At 39.9% G+C, this 26,577-nt stretch overlaps 1 long non-coding RNA gene across 1 annotated transcript in view; it reads left to right on the top strand.

Annotated features, from left to right (window-relative positions):
* Positions 1 to 9,631: 9,631 nt before the first annotated feature.
* The window catches only part of LOC309647230, a 92,132-nt gene continuing 75,186 nt past the window's right edge, over positions 9,632 to 26,577 (top strand). The window contains exon 1 of the long non-coding RNA XR_014255870.1: positions 9,632 to 16,754. This is a non-coding gene — a long non-coding RNA (uncharacterized lncRNA). The remainder of the gene's footprint in view (positions 16,755 to 26,577) is intronic.

Below are 26,577 nucleotides of genomic sequence, written 5' to 3'. Positions count from 1 at the left end.
AGCCCCTCAGAAGAACTAAGGCCCTATTGTATTGTGGCATCTTTGTGATATTTTAAAAGTGAAATAAAATCAAGATGCATAGAATCTATTTATTTTTTTCAAAATGGAAATTTATAGTCATAGCAAAAAAAAAAAAAAAATTAAAACTAGAAAGCCTCCTCTATAGCAATAGTCTCCAATGACATTCCCAGAGTATGTCATTATTCCATATATGACTTCAGGCAAGTTACTTTAAACTTCCTCATTTTTTTCATCTGTAAAATGGGGCTATACATTGTACCAAACTCTAAAGTGATTTTGATTATTCAGTGTCATGTAGAGAACTTGGCACAATGCCTAACACAGAGTAAGAGCTGAGTAAATGTGAGGAATTCTCTCACTGTGCCAAGTTCAAATGTCTTACTTGAACTGGTAAGTGACTCCCCTTCCCAAGGGAAGTGTAAAGAGAACCCAGCTTTGTGAATTAGAGACAGGCGTTAGCAAAATACTGACCACTGACAAATACATCCTCAAATTATTATCGAGCATCCTTTACTTATCTTTTACATGAAAAAGGACCGCTGTACAATTTCTAAAATCATGACAATACTTTCTGCCCCAAGGTGAACTCTGCTGCAGACTTCGGTGAGCTGAAGTGGAGAAACCATATGCAGAAAAGAACAGGTTGTTTCAGGGCATAAATTCCAACTTCGTGGCATAGATGTGGGCAGCTGGGCAAGTTGCATCAGCTTGGCAGCCGCTAAGCCTAAAACAGCTCCTTTGAATAAAGGTTTCCAGCTGACTGCACAGCTAAGTGGCAAGGTCGTGAATGGCCTTAGGTTCTGGGAGACAAGGCTTTATCCACAATTGAAGAAGAGCCCTTACTTCAAGGATGTACAAGGAGGAGGGCATACCCCCACCAGTCTCTTGAGTCACAAATACATATGCTTGGAAGGAAGACCCACACACACACAAATGCTGTCACCACTAAATCAGAGAGAATGGTTGATTATTACAGAGAGTTCCATAACTCAGTGGGTGTATTCATTTGTAAAGCTCTTGATGTAACATGATTTCTCCCTGTACACACCCTGAGACAAATTGCTATTCATCTCAATTAGCAATTGATAAACATGAGGTAATTAAATTATCAATAGTTTGTGGCCGACGTCATCATGGAATCCTAGATTTGAAAGCAGCTGAAGAAAATTTAGACATCACCTAATTCACTGTCTTCATTGTATGAAGAAAACACAGTCAAGAGAGAATTGTTGACTGGTCCAAGCCCTCATAATTCATCACACCAGATAAGAATGCAACAATTCAGTGCTGCTTCCAAAACTCAGTAAGATTAATAATTCAGTTGAGAAACTGTCACCACCACCCAACCTGAGGACCATGACTCAAATATTTTATCAGTTTAACCATAAAGAACACTCTACCGACCCCCACTAGTTCTAAGAAATGGGCAGCCACAGACTGAATAACCTCTTCCTCTCTGGAAATCTCCCAAAACTATTCTTCTGTTCAGTTGCAACCAAACAAGGACAAACAAATACAATACCTAAAGACCAATCACAAAACTTCCCCACACCCCTTCCAAAAACCTCACCCTAATACATTGTCTCCTTTTTACTTCATAAAGTTCACCTTCCTTTCAAACTCTCTTTGAACTCCTGCAGAAGCAAAAGTGATGGGAGATGTTTCTCTTGCAAGCATATGAATAAATGGTCTTTGCTAATTTTGGTTTCTTGCTTAGTTTTGGTTTTGGGACAGTAGAATTTGCATATAAAGTGTTAGCTAAAAAAAGAAAAACCTGCTCATTGAATAACAATTTTAAAACATAGATTTTAGAATGCAGTGGCTCTTTGATACCTTAACAGATATCCATCCATGAGCTGTTTGGGCTGAGGCAGTGCAAAACTCATGTATGATTCTCCAGAATCTTTCTTCCTCTGTTACAGCTACCAAGAATATTTCAGACGTCACGTTCTCTGTCATCTTGTGTCCCTAAGTCACTGATCGTGTAGAAATTCATACCGATTCATTTTTCACATGTAGTGTGAGTGAGATATAAAATTGTGTGTGTCAAATCATGGAAATTTGGGGAGGTTTTTGTTACAGCACTATGACCTATCCCATCCTGACTAATACACATCGAGCAATTGCACAAGAGAAATTTATTCTCTTAACATTGTGGGAAAGAATTGATTTAACACAGTTAATTTTTCCCACTGATGGCCCACTTCATCTGAAATTTAGGAAGCTTTAGCCCAGGCACGGAGACTAAAGAAGATGTAAGGGAGACATAGACACGGATAACGGTGAATACAAAGTCAGCCCATGGTGAATGCTATAATAGAAAGATAAATAAAGTGCCCTGAGAGCACAGAGTGGTATTGGATTAGCTGTGATTAAGAGAATCTGTGGAGGACTCAAGAGGAATACATCATTAAATCTTTGCCTAGAAGAACCTCTCTGGGTGTGGATGAGAAACAAGGGAAAGGAAACAATACAAATAAAGGCTCACCTTACACTTCTGTTGGGTTACAGGGCTAAATAAATAATTAAATAAGAGCCCACTGTAGTCCTCTGTGTTTTGGCGACTGATAAAACCAAGAGATCATTTTCTAGCTGCTAATTGATCTCACTGGGCATCAGCTTGAGAAAGATGATACTTTATGTAGGTAGCTCATGGCTGTTAAAGTGTCCTGGAGCCACTAGATTCTAAAAACTTGAAAACTTAAAATTGTTTTTCAGTGAGTAGGTCTTTTAAATAACACCTTCGAATTCAAATTCTACTGTGTCAAAAACAAATTTTAGTTAGAAACCAAATTAGTGAAGTCTGTTTATTCAAACACTTGCTCTAGCAAAGAAAGCATCTACTGTCACTTTCACTTACATCTCACTGTGTCCACCAACCCCACACTGTTATACCATGACCCTTCCCGAGGGACTCCATCGACATGGTGTTCTTTCTTACTCTGGTAAATAATAACCCAGCTTTGTCTCATCAGGAGGTTATTTTGGGGAGCCAGCATTCAACAATTACCACCTTTCCAGTTTCCAATATCAGTTTAGTCACTACCTGTGACCTGATCACTAAACCAAAGTGACATGTTTTTGTTCTGCACCACCCTGTTTCAGGTACCAATTTCTATATTAGTCAAGATGGACTGATTATACTGTGGTAACATAGCCCTGAAATCTCAGTGACTGAATACGACAATAGTATATTTTTTTCACACATGCAACATGCTCATTGTGAGTCAAAATAGGGCTGTCCTTCACATAGTTACTCATGAACACAGACTGACAGAGGCGCCGCCATCTGGAATATTGTTATCCTCCAAAACAGAAGACAGAGACGCAGCAGGATCTTTCACAGGATTTTTGCTGCCTCAGCTTAGCACTGACAAGCATCATCTCATTGGCAAGAACTATCCAGGTGGTCCACCTAACTTCCTGGGGCCCAGGAATGTAGGAAGCATATTTGATGAAAATGATTGTCCCTGACACACTAACGTTGTGTAAAGATATCACCAATAAGAAAAATGAAGAGACTGCCAACTAGGGGCTTCAAATCTGGCAAAGAAAAAACACTATCCAAACACAAGACACAAGATAAATACCATTTTGAAGTCACTTCCTTCTGGAGCTGCCTCAAAATCCAACCACGATTATTTCCAGAGGATTATCAGCAGATTGGCTGGGTCTAGACTCTCCTTGCCACTCCCTGCCCTTTGCTCCAATCTAGACAAAAAAAAAAAAGAGTCTAGGTCATTTGTGAGTATTCTGAATCACTCCTGGTTTACCCACTCGAATGTTCTCTTGATCAGATTTGAACTTGAAAGATTGGAGAGTTTAAAAATGACCTGCTAACCTGGGAAACTTCTGCAGTTCAAGATAGTAATACAACTGAGCCTACTCAGAACAAATGTGAATAAAGCAACTTGGAAAACCCTAAAATTATCACAGACTCTAGCAGATATGAGTAAGTCCACCACCCCACACTGGAAGTTTTGTTGGATTTGGACATCACTATCGTATCAATTCATTCCTGGGGCAGAGGTTGGGGGCCTGTCTTTATTCACCTGCTGGAAATCTGGTTCCTCCATGAGGTTCTGTGTTCCAGAATCCCGTTTCAGTGCTTTAGTGCCTAGCCATGAGTCTAATCAAGTCCACATAAATTGAGTCCGGTAGTTTCATTGTAAACATCTTTGCTTCAAGCAATTTCACTGCAAATGATTTTGCCACACAACTAATAGGTCATAAGATAATTGTGCTGTAAAAGATAAAAATAACAAAAATAAAATAAAATAGGGACATTAAAAAAGACATAATGAATCATGAAAAACTAATAATAAACATTTTTAAGATTTTATTATGAAAAAGAAAATACAAAAAATATTTGAATTTGTTTAAAATGTGTTATTCATGGTTATATTTGTATTCAGGTTCATCTTACAGGAAGCAATGATTCTTCCTTTCTCAAAGTGGATCATTAAGGATTCAGGATCTAATGTTGGACATTAAGTTCTTTACAATATTAAAAAGTCTGCTTGAAAGTCTTTTCATATTTCCCAGGAGGTAAAAGAAACAGAGGAGGGATACTGCTATTTCTTGTCAATATATGTAATGTATAAAACTGGTAGTGCATATCTGGACTACATTTAAGTGTTCCATCACATGCCCAGTGTTTATATTTCCCCAAGTCATCTAAGCCAGATTCTGTGCCAAATACCAAAATCCTGTCTGCATCATGTTCTCCACTATCAAACAGCAAAACTTTTTCAAGAAACTCATACTCATCAGGAATCAGGTAACCATTTCTTTTTTGGGGGATAGGAGGAACTTGATTCTTCCTTTGCCTCCAACTTCTAATATAGTGTCATAACTGTGGTAAAGACGGCATTAAAGGACAAGGCATTGCATCTAAATTAGCTAAAGAATAGGTCGTTAATGCTCTCAAAAACTGTTGTGAATTACTAGCCACTTCTTTTATATTTGCCATAGCTTAGTAAACTTTTGGTCTTAATGGGTGGGAGGGACGCCTGTGTTCACCAAAGGATTTGCAAACTGCTATGTTATCATTTTCTAGAATAGTACGCAATCTGGCTTTACACCCTCTTTTTTCACACTTCCAGTAAGTTTGCTTATCACCGTATTTTCTATCAGGTCCGTATACATAGTTGTTACCATCCACTATTTTAATACCACCACATTTACTCATCACTGTATAGACCATTTTGAGGCCTAAAATGTATACATAAAAATGGGAGTATTGCATCAATGGAGAAATGAAACCAAAATGTCAACCAGTTGAAACCAAACTTAAGGAGAAAATTCCTAGAACCCACATACATTCGTACATTTGTTCTCATTCGTTTGGATTGTGAGATGTCTGTTGGAATTATTGTGATCCTGAGGCTGTGGATGTCAAAGCCCTGATAAACCGAGATAAACCACCTGAAAAACATGATGAGTGACAGCCCTTTTGCAGGAAGCCCCTTCTGAGCAACAGTGATGCCATGTTGCCCACTCCATAGTACTCTATCTATTCCCAGGTCTATTCCAAATCCAAGAATAGCTGCAAGCAAAAGAAAACGAATACCCAGAATCTAAAAGCCTTTCTGTCTGCCAAGAGGACAGACTGCAGAGCTGCAGGTGCTCAGGAAACCCAAGACGGCCCTCTCTAGACCAGCCAAGGCTTGGAAAATAACAATCATGTTTGCATTTTTTTAAAAATAAATATTTAACGTGTATGCTTCCCCCCCCCCACCCCCGCCTTACTTCATCTTTCTTTTTGTCTTTACTTCCATCCCCCTGAAGGCAAGCCATACTGGTGGTTCTCACAATTATTTCAACCCCTGAAAAGGCACCAACTTCATCTGTGGAATCAGCCTGTCATGCTGGACACATCTATTGAGTATGGTAGGCAATCGCTTTTCATTAAAGTGTACAAATAAAATCAGATTGAAGAGCAAGTGCTCATACCTCTGTAAGGAGTGACCATGGGAGCCCCACGGAGAGGCAGATTCTGATCACATCAAGACAGAACAAAGCTGGGAGGGAAGGAGAAGAAAGCAAAGGGCTTCCCAGAGAATGGGGCCTGGGATCTTGACGCTCTATAGCGGAGGATGCAACTATCAACCTCAAATGGGGGGGGGGGGGCAGTAGGAGTAATGGTACCCAGACTCTGTGCTTATGATAAGTGAGAACAAAGAACTCAAAGAATGCATCCAGCAGAAAGACCTTTCGGAAGCTCTGCTCACATTGGCTAAGAGGACCTTGAAAGAGAATGGTCTTTACCAACACAGAGAAGTAACACTCAGCAGTGAATTGCAGAAATAATGCTAGGATGAGGGAGAAAGAAACCCTAATTCATGTCTTAAAATAACAGAATCTTAAAGTGAGATCATTTATTTCATCTGTTATTTTCTAAATAAGGAAACTGAAGCTCAGGAAGATGTGAGTTGCTCAAAGTCACAGAGTTCCTAAGAGTATCTTTTTGCAAATACACTTTAGGTGAATTCCCATAAATTTCCATTTTCAAACAAAAGTAAAAAATCACATACCACTGTCAATATTCAGAGTTTGAGTTGTCCTAAAAGTGGACCTTAAGACAAGGACTTGTTTGCAAGTTTGGGAGGTGCAGGAAATGCTGGTGTGGGAGTGGGGATGTAAGATAGTCGGAAAGAGTGCCAATAAAGCAATAAGACAATAAAGGGTGTGTTTATTGGTGTGTTAAATCCAGCGAATTGCCCCATTGGGCACTTAGAGATCATCCAACTGGGGAAGTCTGGAAGATGGAATAGAACAAGTGCCTCAGAGTTCTCCCACTTGCGGAAAAGGAAACCAGAGTACTTTTCCATCAGCCCCCATCCATCACTGGATGAGACGTGTGTCTAAAAAGATAATTCCCTGGCCCTTCCATCCTGCCCTGTGAGTGGGCTGAGCAGACTTCTATTGCTTCAGAAAAAGTCCTTAGACAAAAAGCTGGAGATGCTGATGGCTGAAAATCAGCACGAGAGCAGGAAATGCAAAGGTCCAAAAGATATGTATGAGGTACCAACAGTGTATGCTATACCAATCCACCATATATTTAGCTGTATTTCTGCTCACCTCTAGTCCAGAGATAATTAAGAGGTGTAGATCCCCACTTTTCTATTGTTCAGTATGTAACGTGGTTCCTTAATGGCATGATAGAGATGGCATGCATGAAAATGCTACTCAATAACTTAGTTTGCCCTTCAACCATTTTTGCAAATTCTGTACCATAATTGCTACACCATTGGCTTGAAATATGCATAAAGTATTTTATACCCAAACCCCCCTGTTTATCAAAGTGTATTATCATAATGCACAACATGAATGCACAGGTGTGTAGTTCACTTTGTTAGCTTTCAAACTGGTATAAGTATGTCCTAAACTTCTGAACATTATAGCATTTTAAATTTAATGGGCTATAAGAAGATACATAGACTTCAGATCATGGAATTTGGAAACATGTCCTAATCCCCAGTGTCTTTGTTAATACATCAAAAAGATATATAGGCATATGTCACATCAGCTTTACAAATAAACTAGCATATCTCATTGAATTTAAAAAGGAAGTCTATATCTCAAATAAAATGGTATGTCTTCTACTGGTGCTGCCTGAAATACTATTTGGAAAGTTGGTTTCTAGAATAGTTAAATTTAAAGTCATTTTAATGTACAAATCTCTGACAAGAACTAGAAGTGCAACCTATCACCCTGAAAAAAAGATAAAATAAATGTAGATTCAAAAAGGACTTGAATTTCTTTAAAGCTCTCAGAAAAATGTTACCATTTAGTAATGACATTCCCTATTCATTTGACCTCAGCTTGACACACTGAATTGCTCTGAACATCTGTGGCCAGACACATAAGTTCTACATCTTAACTCTTGCTTTTCTAATTTGTACAGAAATGCACATTAAAAGAATGCCAAGACTAGAGCCAGAGACAATAAAAGAAGCAAAGTCATAAGTAATTATAAAATCCACATCTCCCTGTGCAAAGAGGTTACCAACATTGCCCCGCCAACTTTGATAACATTTCACGTGGAAATAGCTCACACTTAGAGATATGTCATGCTTCTTACCTGATTCCATGGATTCTAAATGCCTGGATTAATGAACCCGAACTAGGTCTCTCAAACTAAAATAAAATAGGAACATCCTTGTGACTGCTGGACTACCAACTAGATTATCATATGATTGAATATAAAAGATGTGAAGTATAGAGGGGCGGTGTTGGATTATTTCAATACAGACAAGAAAACTTAGGAAGTCAGCAGATCTACAAACTAATTTTCATAAATGTGTTACCTGTTCCCTATAATGTGATACTAGTGTACTCAGCCCCAGAAAGCTGGAGGGAGCAGTAGACTTCGCAGTCACAGTTTTTGGTGATTCTTCATGGTTCTCAGCCCTGGCCACACATTGGAATTAACTGAGGAACTATTAAAAAATACAATACCCAAGCCTCACCTGGCATCTCTGAGGTTAAACCCAGGAATTGAGACAATTTGCATGTCAAACCAGAGTAGAGAATTACCGACCATTTTTGGTAGTAAAGAGCAATAATGCAGGGGGCCTTAAAATACACCATTTATTAATTTCCTAAGAAGCCATGATTGAATTATTCAGTTGTCTATAAAAATAAGCATTTTATATTAAAAGTAGGTGATTAATATATTGATTTATTCAATAGAAATTCACTAAGCACTTACTGTGTGCCATAATAAATAATATGTATGCAAAGATTAATAAAACATGTTTGCTGACCTCCTGTATAAAGAGGAGGAAACACAGTTGTTGACAGGATGATTACATGGTACTGGAATAAATGTTTTAAGAGGCTATAGAGAGGAGCTTCAAGATGGCGGAAGAGTAAGACACGGAGATCACCTTCCTCCCCACAAACACATCAGAAATACATCTACATGTGGAACAACTCCTACAGAACACCTACTGAACGCTGGCAGAAGACCTCAGACCTCCCAAAAGGTAAGAAACTCCCCACATACCTGGGTAGGGCAAAGGAAAAAAGAAAAAACAGAGACAAAGAATAGGGACGGGACCTGCACCAGTGGGAGGGAGCTGTGAAGGAGGAAAGGTTTCCACGCACTAGGAAGCCCCTTCGCGGGCGGAGACTGCGGGTGGCGGTGGGGGGGGAGCTTCGGAGCCACGGAGGAGAGCGCAGCCACAGGGGTGCGGAGGGCAAAGCGGAGAGACTCCCGCACGCAGGATCGGTGCCGAGCAGCACTCAGCAGCGCGAGAGGCTTGTCTGCTCACCCGCCGGGGCGGGCGGGGCTGGGAGCTGAGGCTCCGGCTTCGGTCGGATCGCAGGGAGAGGCCTGGGGTTGGCGGCGTGAACACAGCCTGAAGGGGTTAATGCGCCACAGCTAGCCGGGAGGGGGTCCAGGAAAAAGTCTGCAGCTGCCGAAGAGGCAAGAGACTTTTTCTTGCCTCTTTGTTTCGCCGCGTGAGGAGAGGGGATTCAGAGCGCCGCCTAAACGAGCTACAGAGACGGCGCGAGCCGGTTATCAGCGCGGATCCCAGAGACGGGCATGAGACGCTAAGGCTGCTGCTGCTGCCATCAAGAAGCCTGTGTGCAAGCACAGGTCACTCTCCACACCGCCCCTCCCGGGAGCCTGTGCAGCCCGCCACTGCCAGGGTCCCGTGATCCAGGGACAACTTCCCCGGGAGAACGCACGGCGCGCCTCAGGCTGCTGCAACTTCCCGCCGGCCTCTGCCGCCGCAGGCTCGCCCCGCCTCCTCCGTACCCCTCCCTCCCCCCGGCCTGAGTGAGCCAGAGCCCCCGAAGCAGCTGCTCCTTTAACCCCGTCCTGTCTGAGCCAAGAAAAGATGTCCTCAGGCGACCTACACGCAGAGGCAGGGCCAAATCCAAAGCTCATGCCCAGGAGCTGTGCGAACAAAGAAGAGAAAGGGAAATTTCTCCCAGCAGCCTCAGGAGCAGCGAATTAAATCTCCACAGTCAACTTGATGTGCCTGCATCTGTGGAATACCTGAATAGACAACGAATCATCCCAAATTGAGGAGGTGGACTTTGGGAGCAAAGATATATATATATTTTTTCCCTTTTTCTCTTTTTGAGAGTGTGTATGCCTAGGCTTCTGTGTGTGATTTTGTCTGTATAGCTTTGCTTTTACCATTTGTAAAATGCTAGGGTTCTGTCTGTCTGTTTTTTTATTTTAGTATAGTTTCAGCACCTGTTATCATTGGCGGATTTGTTTTTTGGTTTGGTTGTTCTTTCGTTCTTTTATTTTAATTACTTAAAAAAGAATTTTTAATAATTATTTTTTGTTTTTTTTTTAATAACTTTTACATTTTATTTTGTTTTATTTTATCATTTCTTTCTTTTTTTCTCCCTTTTATTCTGAGCCATGTGGCTGAGAGGGTCTTGTTGCTCCAGCCAGGCGTCAGGGCTGTGCCTCTGAGGTGGGAGAGCCAAGTTCAGGACATTGGTCCACCAGAGACCTACGAGCTCCACGTAATATCAAACGGCAAAAATCTCCCAGACATCTCCATCTCAACGCCAAGACCCAGCTCCACTCAACGACCAGCAAGCTACAGTGCTGGACACCCAATGCCAAACAACTAGCAAGACAGGAACACAACCCCACCCATTAGCAGAGAGTCTGCCTAAAATCATAATAAGGTTACAGACACCACAAAACACACCACCAGACATGGACCTACCCACCAGAAAGACAAGATCCAGCCTCATCCACCAGACCACAGGCACTAGTCCCCTCCACCAGGAAGACTACACAACCCACTGAACCAAACTTAGCCACTGGGAGCAGACACCAAAAAAACCCAGAAACTACGAACATGCAGCTTGCAAAAAGGAGACCCCAAACACAGTAAGTTAAGCAAAATGAGAAGACAGAGAAACACGCAGCAGATAAAGGAGCAAGGTAAAAACCCACCAGACCAAACAAATGAAGAGGAAGTAGGCAGTCTACCTGAAAAAGAATTCAGAGTAATGATAGTAAAGATGATCCAAAATCTTGGAAATAGAATGGAGAAACTACAAGAAACGTTTAACAAGGACCTAGAAGAACTAAAGAGCAAACAAACAATGATGAACAACACAATAAATGAAAGTTAAAATTCTCTAGAAGGAATCAATAGCAGAATAACTGAGGCAGAAGAACGGATAAGTGACCTGGAAGGTAAAATAGTGGAAATAACTACTGCAGAGCAGAATAAAGAAAAAAGAATGAAAAGAATTGAGAACAGTCTCAGAGACCTCTGGGACAACATTAAACACACCAAATGTAAAACCGATAGCTACTGGGAAGCAGCTGCATAGCACAGGGAGATCAGCTCCGTGCTTTGTGACTACATAGAGGGGTGGGATAGGGAGGGTGGGAGGGAGGGAGATGCAAGAGGGAAGAGATATGGGGATATATGTATATGTATAACTGATTCACTTTGTTATAAAGCAGAAACTAACACACCATTGTAAAGCAATTATACTCCAATAAAAACGGTAAAAGAAAAATAATACAGAAAAAAAAAGAGGCTATAGAAGATACAGATGAAAACAAGAAAGAAAAGCAGCTAATTTCACCTAGGGAAATCAGAGATAGCTTCATAGAAGAGGCAAAAATTGGCTGTTTACTGAAGTAAAGTTAAATCCTGGAAAACTTGAAAAAAGTAAAAAAAGATTTGATTCAAGTTTTTTAAACATAGGCTCCTGTGAGCAAAGGACTTGAATAGACATTTCTCCAAAGAAGATACACAAATGACTGATAAGCACATAAAAAAGAATCCTTAACGTCATGAATCACTAGAAAAATGCAGTCATTTTTAATGCACAAGGAGCTACCACTTCACACCCATTAGAATGATTACTATTTAAAAAAAACCTCAGGGTTTCCCTGGTGGCGCAGTTGTTAAGAATCTGCCTGCCAATGCAGGGAACACAGGTTTGATCCCTGGTCCGGGAAGATCCCACATGCCGCGGAGCAACTAATCCCATGCACCAAAACTACTGAGCCTGCACTCTAGAGGCCACGAGCCACAGCTACTGAGCCCACGTGCCACAACTACTGAAGCCCACACGTCTAGAGCCTGTGCTCCACAACAAGAGAAGCCACAGCAATGAGAAGCCCGTGCACTGCAACAAAGAATAGGCCCTGCTCAGTGCAACTGGAGAAAGCCCACGTGCAGCAATGAAGACGCAATACAGCCATAAATAAATAAATAAATAAATAAATAAATAAATAAAATTTAAAAACTCAGAAAATAACGTGTTGGCAAGGATATGGAGCAATTGGAACACTTGTGCACTGTTGCTAGGAATATAAAATGGCACAGCTGCTGTGGAAAACAGTATGACAGTTCCTCAAAAAAATTAAAAATAGAATTATCATATGATCTAGCAATTTGGCATATGCCCAAAAGAATTGCAAGTAAGGTCTCGAGGAGATATTTGCACACCAAATTTCATAGCAGCATTATTTACAATAGGTAAAACATGGAAGCAATACAAGTGTCCATTGATGGATGAATAAATAAGCAAAATGTGATATACATGGACAATGGAATAATATTCAGCCTTAAACAGGAAGGAAATTCTGATAGGTACTATAGCATGGATGAAACTTGAGGACATTATTCTAAGTAAAATAAGCCAGTCACACACACAGAAAAACGATTACTGTATGATACCATTTATATGAGGTACTTAGAATAGTCAAATTCATGGAGACAGAAAGTAGAAAGGTGGTTGCCGGGGGCTGGGAAGAGAGGGGAATAGGAAGTTGTCATTTAATGGGCGTAGAGTCCCAGTTTTGCAAGATGGAAAGCATTCTGGAGATGGAGAATGATGATGTTTGCCCAAAAATATGAATGTACTTAATACCACTGAACTCTACACTTAAAATGGTTAACATGGTCAGTTTTTTTTTTTTAAGATTGATTGATTGATTGATTGATTGATTGCTATGTTAGGTCTTCGCTTCTGTGCTAGGGCTTTCTCTAGTTGCGGCAAGCGGGGGCCACTCTTCATCGTGGTGCGCGGGCCTCTCACTATTGTGGCCTCTCTTGTTGCGGAGCACAGGCTCCAGACGTGCAGGCTCAGTAGTTGTGGCTCACGGGCCTAGTTGCTCCGCGGCATGTGGGATCTTCCCAGACCAGAGCTCAAACCTGTGTCCCCTGCATTAGCAGGCAGATTCTCAACCACTGCACCACCAAGGAAGCCCAACATGGTCAATTTTATATTATGTGTATTTAACCACAATTTTTAAATTAAAAAAAAGGAAAAACCATAGATTCCCAACACTCTCTCAGTAGCAGCACTTTCTCTTCAGTTTGGAAGTTTATTCTGGGGCTACCCAATGATTCTGGATAGTCAATTCTTCACAGGGTGAGGGAGGTGGTCTAGGTAAGTATAAGTGGAGGGGACAAGATTAAAATTCAGGGTGGCATTTTGCTGGACAGAGGTTTCTACACAAAACAGTCTTGGGATACCCATAGCCAGATTGGCAGACCTTCAGAGTCAGGAAAAGCTGTGATTTAAACAAGACATATCAAGTATGAAAACCAACTCCAAAGAATCACAAGAAGAGATAAGTTCAGGAGTAACAAGAGACAGGATGAAAGTGAAGGAAGATTGGAAATAAGAAAGAGAGGGATCTTGGGAAATATCTGAAAATCCTGAGTGGTGATTGGGTTAAGTCCCTCGTCCCATTTCTGTTGCCTCATGTATTCGAATTGACTAAGGGGCTGGCAGGAGTCTGGTATTTATCCTACTGTGTACTCAGCTTCTCATCTTGAGTCGCTGGAGCTTAGGCCCAAGAATGTAGGATGGAAGACAAAACTGAGTTGGCTGATTAAAACAGGAAGAGGTTGATTTTCATAGACAAGGACAGTTGGGGAAAGAAGGCTATGGGGTTGTTGCCTTAGTCGCTTTGGAGGGTCCCCCAAAATGTTCTTCTGATTTGTAGAAGTCAGTGCTTATCCATTCAACAAATCACCTGTATGTGCATTTATTATTTGTAAGAAGGCACAAGAAAAAAAGTGTAAGCTCTGCCCTTCCTGAGTTTACAGTCTAGTGTCAGAGATAAACAAATATATCTAGTAAATTACTTGAAGATTAGAACTGTATTTTATACATAGGCTTATCCCCTTGCCTCCTTCCATCCCATCCCTACCACCATTCCCACCATTGTTCCCAAGTGTTCAGAAACTTAATGAAACAATAAATGTATGTATAAATAAATTATTTAAACTTCTAACATCAGAACTCTGTATGTAAAAAGGTTGAGTTGAAAGAAAGCTTAAAATTGTGTAGAACAAGCCTCTCACTTTTTAAGTGAGAAGGTGATAGTAAAAGAAATTGAATCTTAAAAAAATGGTACAAATGAACTGATTTACAAAACAGAAATAGAGTCACAGATGTAGAAAACAAACTTGTGATTACCAAGGGAGAAAAAGAGGGGAGGGAGGGATAAACTGGGAGATTGGGACTGACACATACACACTACTATATATAAAATAAATAACTAATAAGAACCTACTGTAGAGCACAGGGAACTCCACTCAGTACTCTGTAATGACCTATACGGGAAAAGAATCTAAAAGAGAGTGGATATAGAGACTTTCCTGGTGGCGCAGTGGTTAAGAATCTGCCTGTCAATGCAGGGGACATGGGTTCGATCCCTGGTCCGGGAAGATCCCACATGCCGCAGAGCAACTAAGCCCGTGCACCACAACTACTGAGCCTGTGCTATAGAGCCTGTGAGCCACAACTACTGAGCCTGCACTCTAGAGCCCACGAGCCACAGCTACTGAAGCCCACTCACCTAGAGCCTGTGCTCTGCTACAAGAGAAGCCACTGCAATGAGAAGCTCATGCACCGCAACGAAGAGTAGCCCCACTCGCTGCAATTAGAAAAAGCCCGCGCCCAGCAACAAAGACCCAACGCAGCCAAAAAAAAAGAGTGGATATATGTATATGTATAACTGATTGACTTTGCTGTACAGCAGAAACTAACACAACATTGTAAATCAACTATACTCCAATAAAAATTAATTTAAGAAGAAGAAATTGTAACCTGTTCAGAGTCATAGCTAGAATCTGTATCTTCTGTTTCATCCAGGGCTTTTTTCACAAAACCCTATACGTTTATCAGAATTCATTGTCAAAAGCCTTCCTTATAACTGCAATGAAAGTTTCTCTTTAGGGCAACATGAAACATGAGAAACACACAGAACACTACAAACTACATCAATATTTGTCAAAGTATAATAAACAGCAATATATGGCTAAAGACATTTTGAAAAAAAAAAGTTTAACAAAGGAAGGGAGATGCTAACCTTCCCAGAGCTCAATATATTATAAAGCTGCAGTGATTGAAGATGTGATAAGACTACATAGACAAAGTAATGGAAGAGAATAGTAACCCAGAAATAGAGCTAAGAACATAACAAACTTTAGTATGATATAAAATGGGTACCACCTGCCCTTACCTTTGTCTGGGATAGGACAGCCTAGAAAAAAGCCTGACCCAAGGGACTGGAACATGGGTTTGATCCTGGGAATGAATCAAGGACAGAATCCTAGGAAACCACAAAATGGACTGGGAAGGAAGGAAGAAGAAGACTCAAAGAGAGCAAGAGAGCTTGATAAAAACTGAAAAGAAGGGAGACTGGTAAGCAGTGAGTGACTGACAGGAAGACATACCTTACAGAAATCGAGAAGTATGATGGTTAGAAACAAGCCATACAGATTGATAATTACAAGATTATTAGAGAACTTAATGAAAGCAGTTTCATTAGAATAGGAGGAACATAAACTAGACTACATAGCAGGGTGAAGAGACAATGTGGAGGAAGTAAAATCATCAAACGTAAAACATTTTTTCAAGAAGTTTGATGGTAAAGGAATAACGGTATTGCTTTGAAGTTAACTGATGAATTTAAAACATGAACCAATAAATGAATATCTGCCAAAAGAATATGTATTCATTTACTTGCTATGACAATTAATTCTGAATGAATTATCCTGATTTTTAACAAGTTATTTCCAATTTTATATTATATTGAATATTTTAGAATCATAAAAACAGGTATTTCCCAACATGTTTTTTAGTGTTTTAATGTTATTTTTAATAACCCCAGGACGCTACTGTCTATTAGATTTTTGTAAATGGAATCAAATGATGGCACGTCCCATCCCAGTTCTTAAAGGCAGCATTATTTAACAGTCACTCAGCATCAGTAACTTTATTTCAAGGCCTTTTGATTTTGTCTTGCCCGGGTAAACCTTGGGAATGTAACCCTTGCCATGTAACTCTTTTGTCAGTCACAGTCTTCTACAAATAGCCTTTAGAGATATTCCTTTCATATGCCATCTGCCTTGCAGAAAAAGCACCCTTATTATAAGGTTATAGGAAGAAATTTAGTTAACAGAGACAATTCATTGCAAACAAAAAGGCTAAGTGCTCAGAAAAAGCCCAATAATTCTTGTGTAAGGATTTTCGCTCAATTCCCATGCAGTGGAGGGGAGAAGGGCATGGGGAACCAGGGTCATCTCACAGTCTCTAAGTCGCCCACATGTGGTCCTAAACCTTCTTTTGTTTATAATTCTTCCACAGCTGTCATCTTGCTCCCTAATCATCATTTACTCCATTTTTGCTTATTATGCATTCTTGGCTCGGCCACATCGGGGAGCCTGTAGAGGGAGCCATAGCCACAAGTCAACTCAGAGGTAACTGCATCCATTTTTTTTTTTTTTAAATGAATGGCTGGATTTTATTTATTTATTTATTTATTTATTTATTTATTTATTTATTTGGCTGTGTTGGGTCTTCGTTTCTGTGCGAGGGCTTTCTCTAGTTCTGGCAAGCGGGGGCCACTCTTCATCGCGGTGCGCAGGCTTTTTTTTTTTTTTTTTTTTTTATTTATTTATTTATTATTTACGGCTGTGTTGGGTCTTCGTTTCTGTGCGAGGGCTTTCTCTAGTTGTGGCGAGCGGGGGCCACTCTTCATCGCGGTGTGCGGGCCTCTCACTATCGTGGCCTCTCTTGTTGAGGAGCACAGGCTCCAGACGCGCAGGCTCAGTAGTTGTGGCTCACGGGCCTAGTTGCTCTGTGGCATGTGGGATCTTCCCAGACCAGGGCTCGAACCCGTGTCCCCTGCATTGGCAGGCAGATTCTCAGTCACTGCGCCACCAGGGAAGCCCGGTGCACAGGCTTTTCACTGTCGCGGCCTCTCTTGTTGCGGAGCACAGGCTCCAGACGCGCAGGCTCAGTAGCTGTGGCTCACGGGCGTAGTTGCTCCGCGGCACGTGGGATCTTCCCAGACCAGGGCTCGAACCCGTGTCCCCTGCATTGGCAGGCAGATTCTCAACCACTGCGCCACCAGGGAAGCCCCTGCATCCATTTTGAACATGGCTAGAGGCTCGTGACTTGGCCACCTCCCAAGAAACACATGCCGTCTGCGTGACATCAGAATTCTGTAAAGAGAAATGACTGCATCTTGCAGAACGTCCCTATCAATCGTTCTCGTGCCCAGCATAGGGCAAGTATGTTGCCTGACAGAAGGTATTTTCTAACAGAGTCCAAAACTTCCTCCTCATCAAGAATATAATTGGACAATTCACCTAGCACTTAGCCTCATATTCCCCAAAATTCAGGGCTTCCCAAGCCTGGCCTTGGGAAGTTCAGAATGCCAAAGGACCTATTCTAGAAGAGTAGTCAACTATATAAACATGCCAGGAAGACTTGAATCTAGACACTGTGGTTATGCCATAGGGCCATCTGGCTAGCCAGCCTGGCCCATGCAAACTTTTTAACAAAGTGTAGAGACTGCTGGAGGGCACACCCACAACAGGAAATGGTGCAGGTGTCAAGTATGGGCCAAGCCAACCCAAGGGAACGTTGCTCCCAGGATATCCTCAAATACTGCATCTCTGACTACCTTACCCTGCATCTCTGACTACCTTTTCCTCAACCATGAGACCATTCTGGTAGCTGTGGTACATTTTGACTCCTGATCTCCCATTTTCCTTACCTCTACTCTACCTGCTCCCTCTGACCATGAATCCCAGTTTGCAACACTGCTTTAGTAACATTGTTTAAGGCCTTTCAGATTCATGTCTACCTAGCCATTGTTGTCTGATGGATACATGGAACATATTAATGCCTAGAAAAATTCCTCCATCAATATGGTACCCATCTGTAATATCAATACAATTGTGCCACCTACCTCATCCCTGAATCTGCTTCTATCAACACCCACTTTCACAGCAGTTCTGGCATCCACCCTGACTTCCATTATTTATCAACAAGCCTAGTCCAATAAAACCCTGCCCTGATTCTGATGACCCCATATCAGGAACCCTAGTATGGGTAGGGAAGAGCTGTCAGACCCTGGCCCACCTGGGAGTACAAAATAGAAACTCACTGGCCATTAGTAACTTTCAACAAGTAAGCAAAGGGAAATCTCAGTGTGATTCTGTCTAAGGGAGTAGTCAAATAAAAGTGCGTGGTCTACTGGTGTCTATCCCTTTTTATGATTTCAGTTCATCCTCATGGAGGACTGTCAGGACAGCATTAAAACCTCCTCCACTTGGGAATTGCTCCAGGCCTATCTCCCTTCCTTTGGCTTTTCTACAGTCTCATTCCTAGGCTTCCCTCTGTCACAGGCTCGTATGACATTATAACTTGGCTTACTTGCTTGTTCTTGCTTTTTGTTCTTTCTTTCTTTCTCTTTTTCTCTCAACTCATTTGGCTTGGTGACCAAGTTTTCTATTATTTACCTTGTTTGTGTTCTGGTATTTGACACTCAGCTCTACATCCCTCAAGCTCTGCACCCTGCTCGGGTCCCCAATTCCCCACGAGAAGGAAGACAAGTAGGGCCACAACCTTGGAATTATTAGAATACAAGAGATACACCAAGCAAAGTGCCATTCTGCTTCTTCCCGGTGCCTATCAGCTTTTGTTAACCAAATCTTCCCCTTTCTCAGAAACAGTCCACAAACTCAGAGTTAGCTCCTTTCATCCCAACTCTTGGCTTTATGAACTGAAGGCCCGTCATCCACCCCCCATCACCATATGATCAAACTGAAAAGGAGATCAGTCATAACCCTTCTAGATTCGAATCCTAGCTCTTCCACTTATCAGCTCTATGAAACTTTGTGCCTCTGCCGCCACTTTAGTAAAATATGAATAATAATATCTGTATATAATACAAATACTATTGAGGCGATTGAACTATTTAAAAATCCATGTAATTCATTCATCCACACATAGCAAATGCTCAATAAATTATAGCATCATTACTATTTCTGCTTATAGGCTCTTGCTACCAAAAACCATTAAGACACAAGCCATAAAATGTTTGCATCGAGTAATCATTGCAAGATTTCATGCAGTTCAAGAAAATAGCAGAAAACAAAAAGCAAGAGCCAATGGGGTTCTCCTTTAAGCGACTTACCAAACTCATGTCTAGAGAAAATAAGAACCTAAAGAATCTCATATCTGAGGACAACTTTTTCAAAGTTTTTTTTAATCTGTTTGCATTTGTTTCAGGGGGACTGAGCAGTCTCCCCGTCCCCACTTCACCCCAACTCCTACCCCTTTCTCTGGAAAGTTATATTTTTTTAAATACCTCAGGGACAACCTATTAGGTGAATAATTTGGAGCCAAAAATGTCTGTTTCATTTTGTTTGTTTTCCTCTAGTTTGATAAAGTGGCAAAGATCACTTGACTTGTTCCTAAAGTATTCAGTGTTAGATTTCTTTCCTTACTGAGAAATAGGAATATACAGTTATTCTTCCTCTACTATATATAAATTCCAAATGCTACCTTAGCAGAATTATGAAATAAAAATGAATGCTTTTTTGAAGCATTTATGGAGACTGGGGAATAAATGATAGAATTCTCTTATATTTCTTGTATATGCAGATAACAGATACATTTAATGCAAGAAGGAAATAGAATTTTAATAGAATTTTTAACTAAAGATCTTGAAACAAAACTAAACATACATTTTAATTGAATTTCTGGCTCAAATTACAGCAAACCATTATAAATCATTAGGAATCAGTTTTAAAACTGCTTTCAGTTTTCCCCGTATTACAAACACAGAGGTAAGCTTTTACAGCTTCAGATAAGTGTTAATAAATTACCCGAATTTCAAAATTAATGGCTGCCCGGCTGCTTTGGGGAGATATCATTGTGTTTCATGAATATTTTGATTTTGTGATTAGATCAAAATGCACTGAATTCCTAAACAGTCATAACCAAGGTCTGCTGATCATAAACTGTTCTTTTTTAATAAATTATATTCCTCACAAATCTGCTGATATGGAATAATTAGAAATTGGTTGCCTGCATTTACTGTAATATTTGCATGACTTTAGATCTCCACCTACTGATCTAGAGGCTGGCAGGAAATGTACATTTTGTACATTTCTAAATATACCTTGCCTGCAGAGATAATGGTTTATATTGTGATGGTAAGAAGGTTTTTATTTGCAAAAAACAAAGAGGTGTCACTCGCCAGTTCTGGAAGACATTGATTAGGCAGTTTATGTCGTTCCTATTCAGAACTTATTATTTACAGCTTTCTTGTTCCCCTTCCTTTGTAGGAGATAAAGATCTGTATCTTGTAAACTGCTTAAAGAGTGTCTATTTTGTCTTTTTTAGGTAGCCTTGAAATACATTTTATAGAATGCTAGCATCCTGAAACTAAATGTAAACTGAGTAAAATGCACTATCACAATTTATTATAATATCTCCAAGTATAATCTTCAAATTAAGTGCTTCATAAATAGTTACATGGTGTAAAAAAAATGCCCAGGTGTAAATTCATCCTTTACTATGTTAAGCACATGTATCTAAATTTGAACCTGCATAACCTACACTGTGTAATCTGATGATTACTCACAGTCATGTGGTAGAAACCACTGATTGCAAACCCACCAGACTGACTACTTTTATTTCTCTAAATTTAATGATCTTTTACAAAGCTGAGTGACTCCAGGAGTTAAAAGTTTGTGTTTTAGAATATTCTAATACAATAATATTTAGGGAGTATTTCTGGAAGGATTTTTGAGAGAGAGGTTTTCACCAAGGAACAAGAACAGTTCTTGAAAAAAATCCAGAGAAAGACTCAGGTGAAAGGTACAGGAGACTTTCAGCTCTTTCTTATCATTTCGAGGCCTGGGGGAATAAAGAAGGGACTCCTGGGAGCATTGTTTACTCCAGTAACTGTACAATTGGCTTCCTCTGCATCTTCATACACTAAGGCCAAGGAGTTCCCTAATCCTTGTATAGTCACAACACAAAGCAATCCTTCTATGGATCTTTGAAGCTGGGACTGGGCTTAGATAAATTGTCTTGGTTGTGGTTCATGGCACTCCGCATTTCCTCAAGAGTTTGAAGCCTTAGTCAGTCATAATGACTTACTCTTTGGATTCGTTACAATTCCTCAATTAACCACAAACACAAGAGGAAGTAAAAAGAATGGCTACATTCAAACGATAATGAGTCCTTGGAAAGGTTTTTCAATGAACAATGTTTAACCTTAAAGAAAGATTCTATCAGTCCAGAATAGTAAATGCACAAATGTTCATTTATTTGTCGGAAAAGTAAAAGTGAGATAACAGTCATATTTATAATTGAGAAGCCAGGCCTACTATGGTTGGGCATGTTAGCAAATATATCTAAGGATCTACCCCCAAATCCTGATTAGTCCATGAACGCTAGTAACAAACTCAGAGCATAAACTAAAATCAACTAGTTTACCTCCCAGGGCTGTCATGTGGATAAATGAGATAAGGTATGTTAGATGCTTAAGTGCCTGGAGTATAGTAAACAATAAATATTATATAAAAACACAAAACAAACCACAGCCACAGAAATATGAAGGTTTTTATGGAGACAACTTTAGCATGAATGTTTTTGTTCTCATCTGACCTCTTTTACGCATTCATTCTGTCTCAGCCATCTGCAATTTCTACATAAATCTTTATTTATGCTTCTATTTGCATTGAAAAAAATTCAGGTAAGAATCTTCTTTTTAACTCAAAAGAGAGGGAGACTACATTAGTCAGACATGTCAGCATTTGCATACACGAAGGCATCTCCGTAGCCACAAGCAGCTCTGCACTCCTCATGTAAGGTGGAATCTGCATTGTAGAACCACATTTTCCCAAAATCTATCCTGTCATCAGGAAGCTTAAATCAAGTTAAAATATATTCTTCCCTCTGAGTATGTTTATGCACCACAGATGTATATTTTTAACATTTTAGTTAGTTCTCTTCCAAATATCTGGTCACTATTTTAAAATAAAGGAGGCATTTCTAGTAATAGTGTGTTGCTCAAGAATGATTTATCCACTTAACAAAATTTATTGAACAACTGTTCTACGCTAGGCACTATGCTAGGCCCTTGGGATATAGAGATGAATAAGGCCAGGTACCACTCAGGAAGCTGGGTCTGTTGGGCAGTTGTAGTTCAGCATGACCAGTTCTGTGATGGAAGCATGCACAGTGTACTATGGGAACAAAGGAAGGTCTCTAAAACAGACTAGTGGTCAGACAAGTCTCTCTGAGATGTTTGGAGTTTGGGGAGACCAGGAGGAGTGCCATGGACTGAAAGGACTGAACTGTGTCCCTTCAAAATTCACATGCTGAAGCCCTAACTCTAATATTAGCCCTAAGCCTAATACTGATGTGATAGTATTTGGAGATGGGGCCTTTGGGAGATAATTAGGGTTAAATGAGGTCTGATGTATACACTTATCCCAGTTTATAAGCCTTTCATGTCTGGGCCCTACCAACTTTATCTGTCATTCTCCCCTTGTTCACAGCTGGCTTTCCTACTTGAGTGTGACAAGTTCTTTTCTGCCTCATGACTTTCGCATACTCAGTTCCCTTAGCTTTGAATCCCCACTCCCTAGTTCTCACCCAACCCTCCTTCCCCTGACTCCTGTCTGACTTGACCAACACTATAAATCTACAGAGATTTATATCTGTAGACCTAAGAGACATGCATAGAACACTTCACCCAACAACAGCAGAACATACATTCTTCTCAAATGCACATAGAACATTCTGCGGCATAGACCATATGCTAGATCATAAAACAAACCTCAATCAATTTTAAAAGATAAAATTACACAAAATATGTTCTCTAACCACAGTGGAATAAAGTTAGAAATCAATAACAGAAAGAAATTTGCAAAACACACAGAAATGTAGAAATTAAACAATCGCACCCCTAAAAAAAAACAATGGATTAAAGAAGAAATCAAAATGGATATTAGAAAATAGAAAATTTGAGATGAATGAAAATAAAGACACAACATACCAAAACTCATGGGTTGCAGTTAAAACAGTGCTTAGAGGGAAATTTATACATGTAAATGCCTATATTAAAAAGGAAGAAACATCTCAAATCAATAAACTAAACTTTCACCTGAAGACACAGGGAAAAAAAAGAAGAGCAAACAAACCCGAGAGCAAGCAGAAGAAAGGAAATAATAAAGACCAGAGTGGAAATTAGTAGTAAAGTCCGAGATTTGTGTTGACAAGTGTTCTAAGGCCACATTCAGGCCCAGAGGAAAAGAATGCTTGTAGAGTTATGAGGTCATACTTATGAGGTCAGGGCTGGGAGTGGACTGAAGCCAAAAAAGTATATTTTGAATTCTGGGCCTTGTTAACATAAATCTCCAAGAAGAGTTCCCTCTTTTTATGTTTGTATTATGAGCATAAGTATTCTGCTTATGTCTCTAAGGGCGTGCTGTCCTGCTAGGATCCTTTGAATTCTTCTTTAGTGAGCATGTCACCAAGACACTTGAGTCTCCCTGGGAAGAGTGGAATGTTTTAGCTAGTCTAAGTATTGCTACTGGGCCCAAGTAGAACCACAAGGACTGCCTGATTCCATCCTCATGTGATAGTGGACTAGATTGACCTTATTTAAAAGAAGTCTTATGGCACATTTTTGAAGCCAGGATGTTGAACAGTTACATCTCCACTTCTCCAAAGCTGTTAGATGACACTGATCTTGCCTAAATTCTTGTATTCTTTTGATACTTATTTTGATGTTTGAAATTATCATACTAATCCCTGCATTTTATAGTACAATATACAGCAGTGCTTACTAACTTGCATTCTAGATCCTGGTTTCCTGAGTTCAAATCCCGGTTCTGCATCTTAGCTCACTGTGTGACCTTGGGCAAGTTACTTAGCCTCTCTGTGCCTCAGTTTCCTTATGTAAAGTGGGGATATAAATAACTACATAAGGTTTTTATAATAATTAAATTAATAGCTACTTTAAAAGTCTGTAGTAGAATGGCCACCATACAGGTGAACACAAGTTGGGCATAACTATTTTCTACAAAGGATTTACACATAAACAATCTTATTTGAGTCTCACAACCAACTTGAGGGGTATTTTATTCTCACTTGACAAATTGAGAGACAGTGGCCCAGAAGCCAAAGTTTCTCATGGCTTCACATCTATAAATGAGTTTAGACCCAGTTTTTTTCCTCCTTAGTGCAGTGCTTTTCATACTGCCATGATGTTAGAAGGCAACAGAATACACTGAGGCAAGTACATGGGCTCCATAGCCAGGTAGACTTGGGTTCAACCCCAGCTTTACTCATCTTCTAGTCCTGTGTCTTTCGCCAAAATACGTCATCTCTAAGCTATGTTTATAAGATGAGCATACTATTTCCTACCTCATGAGGTTATTATAAAAAAGACTGAGAAGAGATATCTAGCCTCGTGCCTACTACATATTGTGTGATCAACAAATGTTAATTTTCTTTCTCTCACGTCTCCTTTTAGCAATGAAAATATTCTCTCTTTACAGTAAACTGTGCTCAAGAGGATCCCTCTGTGGCTGTCAGATCAAGAGAGGCAGCTTTGAAATGCTCCCTCGGTGCTTTTAATGTTAAAAATTTAATACAATTATTGTAACTAAGATGTGCTCATTACTATTGGAAGGGATGAATGTGAAAAAATGAGACTTAATAGCAAGTTAGCCACAATTTTAATTTATCTAAATGCCACATGGAGAGGCAGGAAGAGGTCTGATTTTATTTTGTTTTTGGAGCACTGCAAAAGGCAACAAAACAAAGAGCAAATAAATTTTAAAACAAAAAGAGTGGCAAGGGTCCTAGGGGAGATATCACATCTATAGATAATCTTAATCTAGTTATGGAGAAACATCCCATGCAGCCAGCCTTTCTCATGGAAATTGAATGTCCAGGCTTATGTGACCCAGTTGAATATTCACTATAAATTAGATTTATATGGCTGAGGTAAAAATTACTAAAGGTATAAAACAAAATTTCTGCAATTGCTTACAGATTTCCTGTCTTCAGAACACAGGAAGAGAACAGATTTGAAAGTACTTGCCAAATGAAAATACTAAAGCAAAGGAAAAAAAAGAAAGATCCACTTAATATTGTTTTCCAGGGGGGGGGACCTGGTCGAAAAGAAAGGCAGCCCATCCGCCCTCCCCAAAGCTGAAGTTTGCCGTTATTATCATTTGCAGTGAGAGAGAAGGGAAGTAAACAATAGCTCAGAACAGAGGATATGGAGAGACTGAAATGTTAGGTTTCAATGAGGGAGAATATGCTTTTGCCAAGAAATCTGGAAAAATGGGATTTGATTGAAGGCAGTCATCAAAAGGATGCAAACCTCCAGGTCATTTCTAGATTTAGTTTTCAGATTGGGAACCCAGACCAGAATCATCAACATCAAAAATATAATAATTTTTTTGCCTTCCGTGATTGCCAGCATTTGGGCTGAAAACAAGACAGCAATATCCCAGCCTTGGCTCTGTGGCCATACCTGAGTGACTCCGGAAAAATAGAACTCTGATGGTCATGATATGATATAATGCGTTTCATTCAACTTCATTGATAAAGCACTCCTTCTCTCTTAAATTTTCAAAAGTTATTATCCACACCTTACAAAATGGACTCAGCACTTGCAATGGCTCCATTTCCCAGGCATTTAACAGGAACCAGGGACGTTTGCAGAATTATAAGAGGTCAAGGGAATATTTTATTAAGATAAATTTAAACTTCATTCTAAAGTTTCAAGGGAATATTTTATTAAGATAAATTTAAACTTCATTCTAAAGTTTGAATCACTGCCCTTTCCTTGTGTGGTAGAAACACTTAACAGGAGATCTGTCTTTACAAGTTTTAAGTGTACAGTACATGAGTGGTGACTACAGATACAATGTTGTAAAGCAGATCTCTGGAGCTTATTCATCTTAATTCTATTCACTCTTTGATTCTATGAATTTGACTCTTTTAGATGTCTCATATAAGTGGAATCATGCAATATTTGTCTTTCTGAGACTGATTTATCTCATTTAACATAATAGCCTCAAGATTCATTCATGTTGTCACATGTTGCACTGTTTCCTTCTTTTTTAAGGCTGAATAGTATTCTGTTGTATGTATAGACCACTTTCCTTTATCCATTCATCTCTCAATGGACATTTAGGTTGTTTCCACATCTTGGCTATTGTGAAGAGTGCTGCAGGAGAGCTATTATCA

Source organism: Balaenoptera physalus (genome assembly GCF_965194825.1).
Source record: "Balaenoptera physalus genome assembly, chromosome: 17".
Lineage (NCBI taxonomy): Eukaryota > Metazoa > Chordata > Mammalia > Artiodactyla > Balaenopteridae > Balaenoptera > Balaenoptera physalus.
This window is presented reverse-complemented; position numbering and strand designations above follow the sequence as displayed.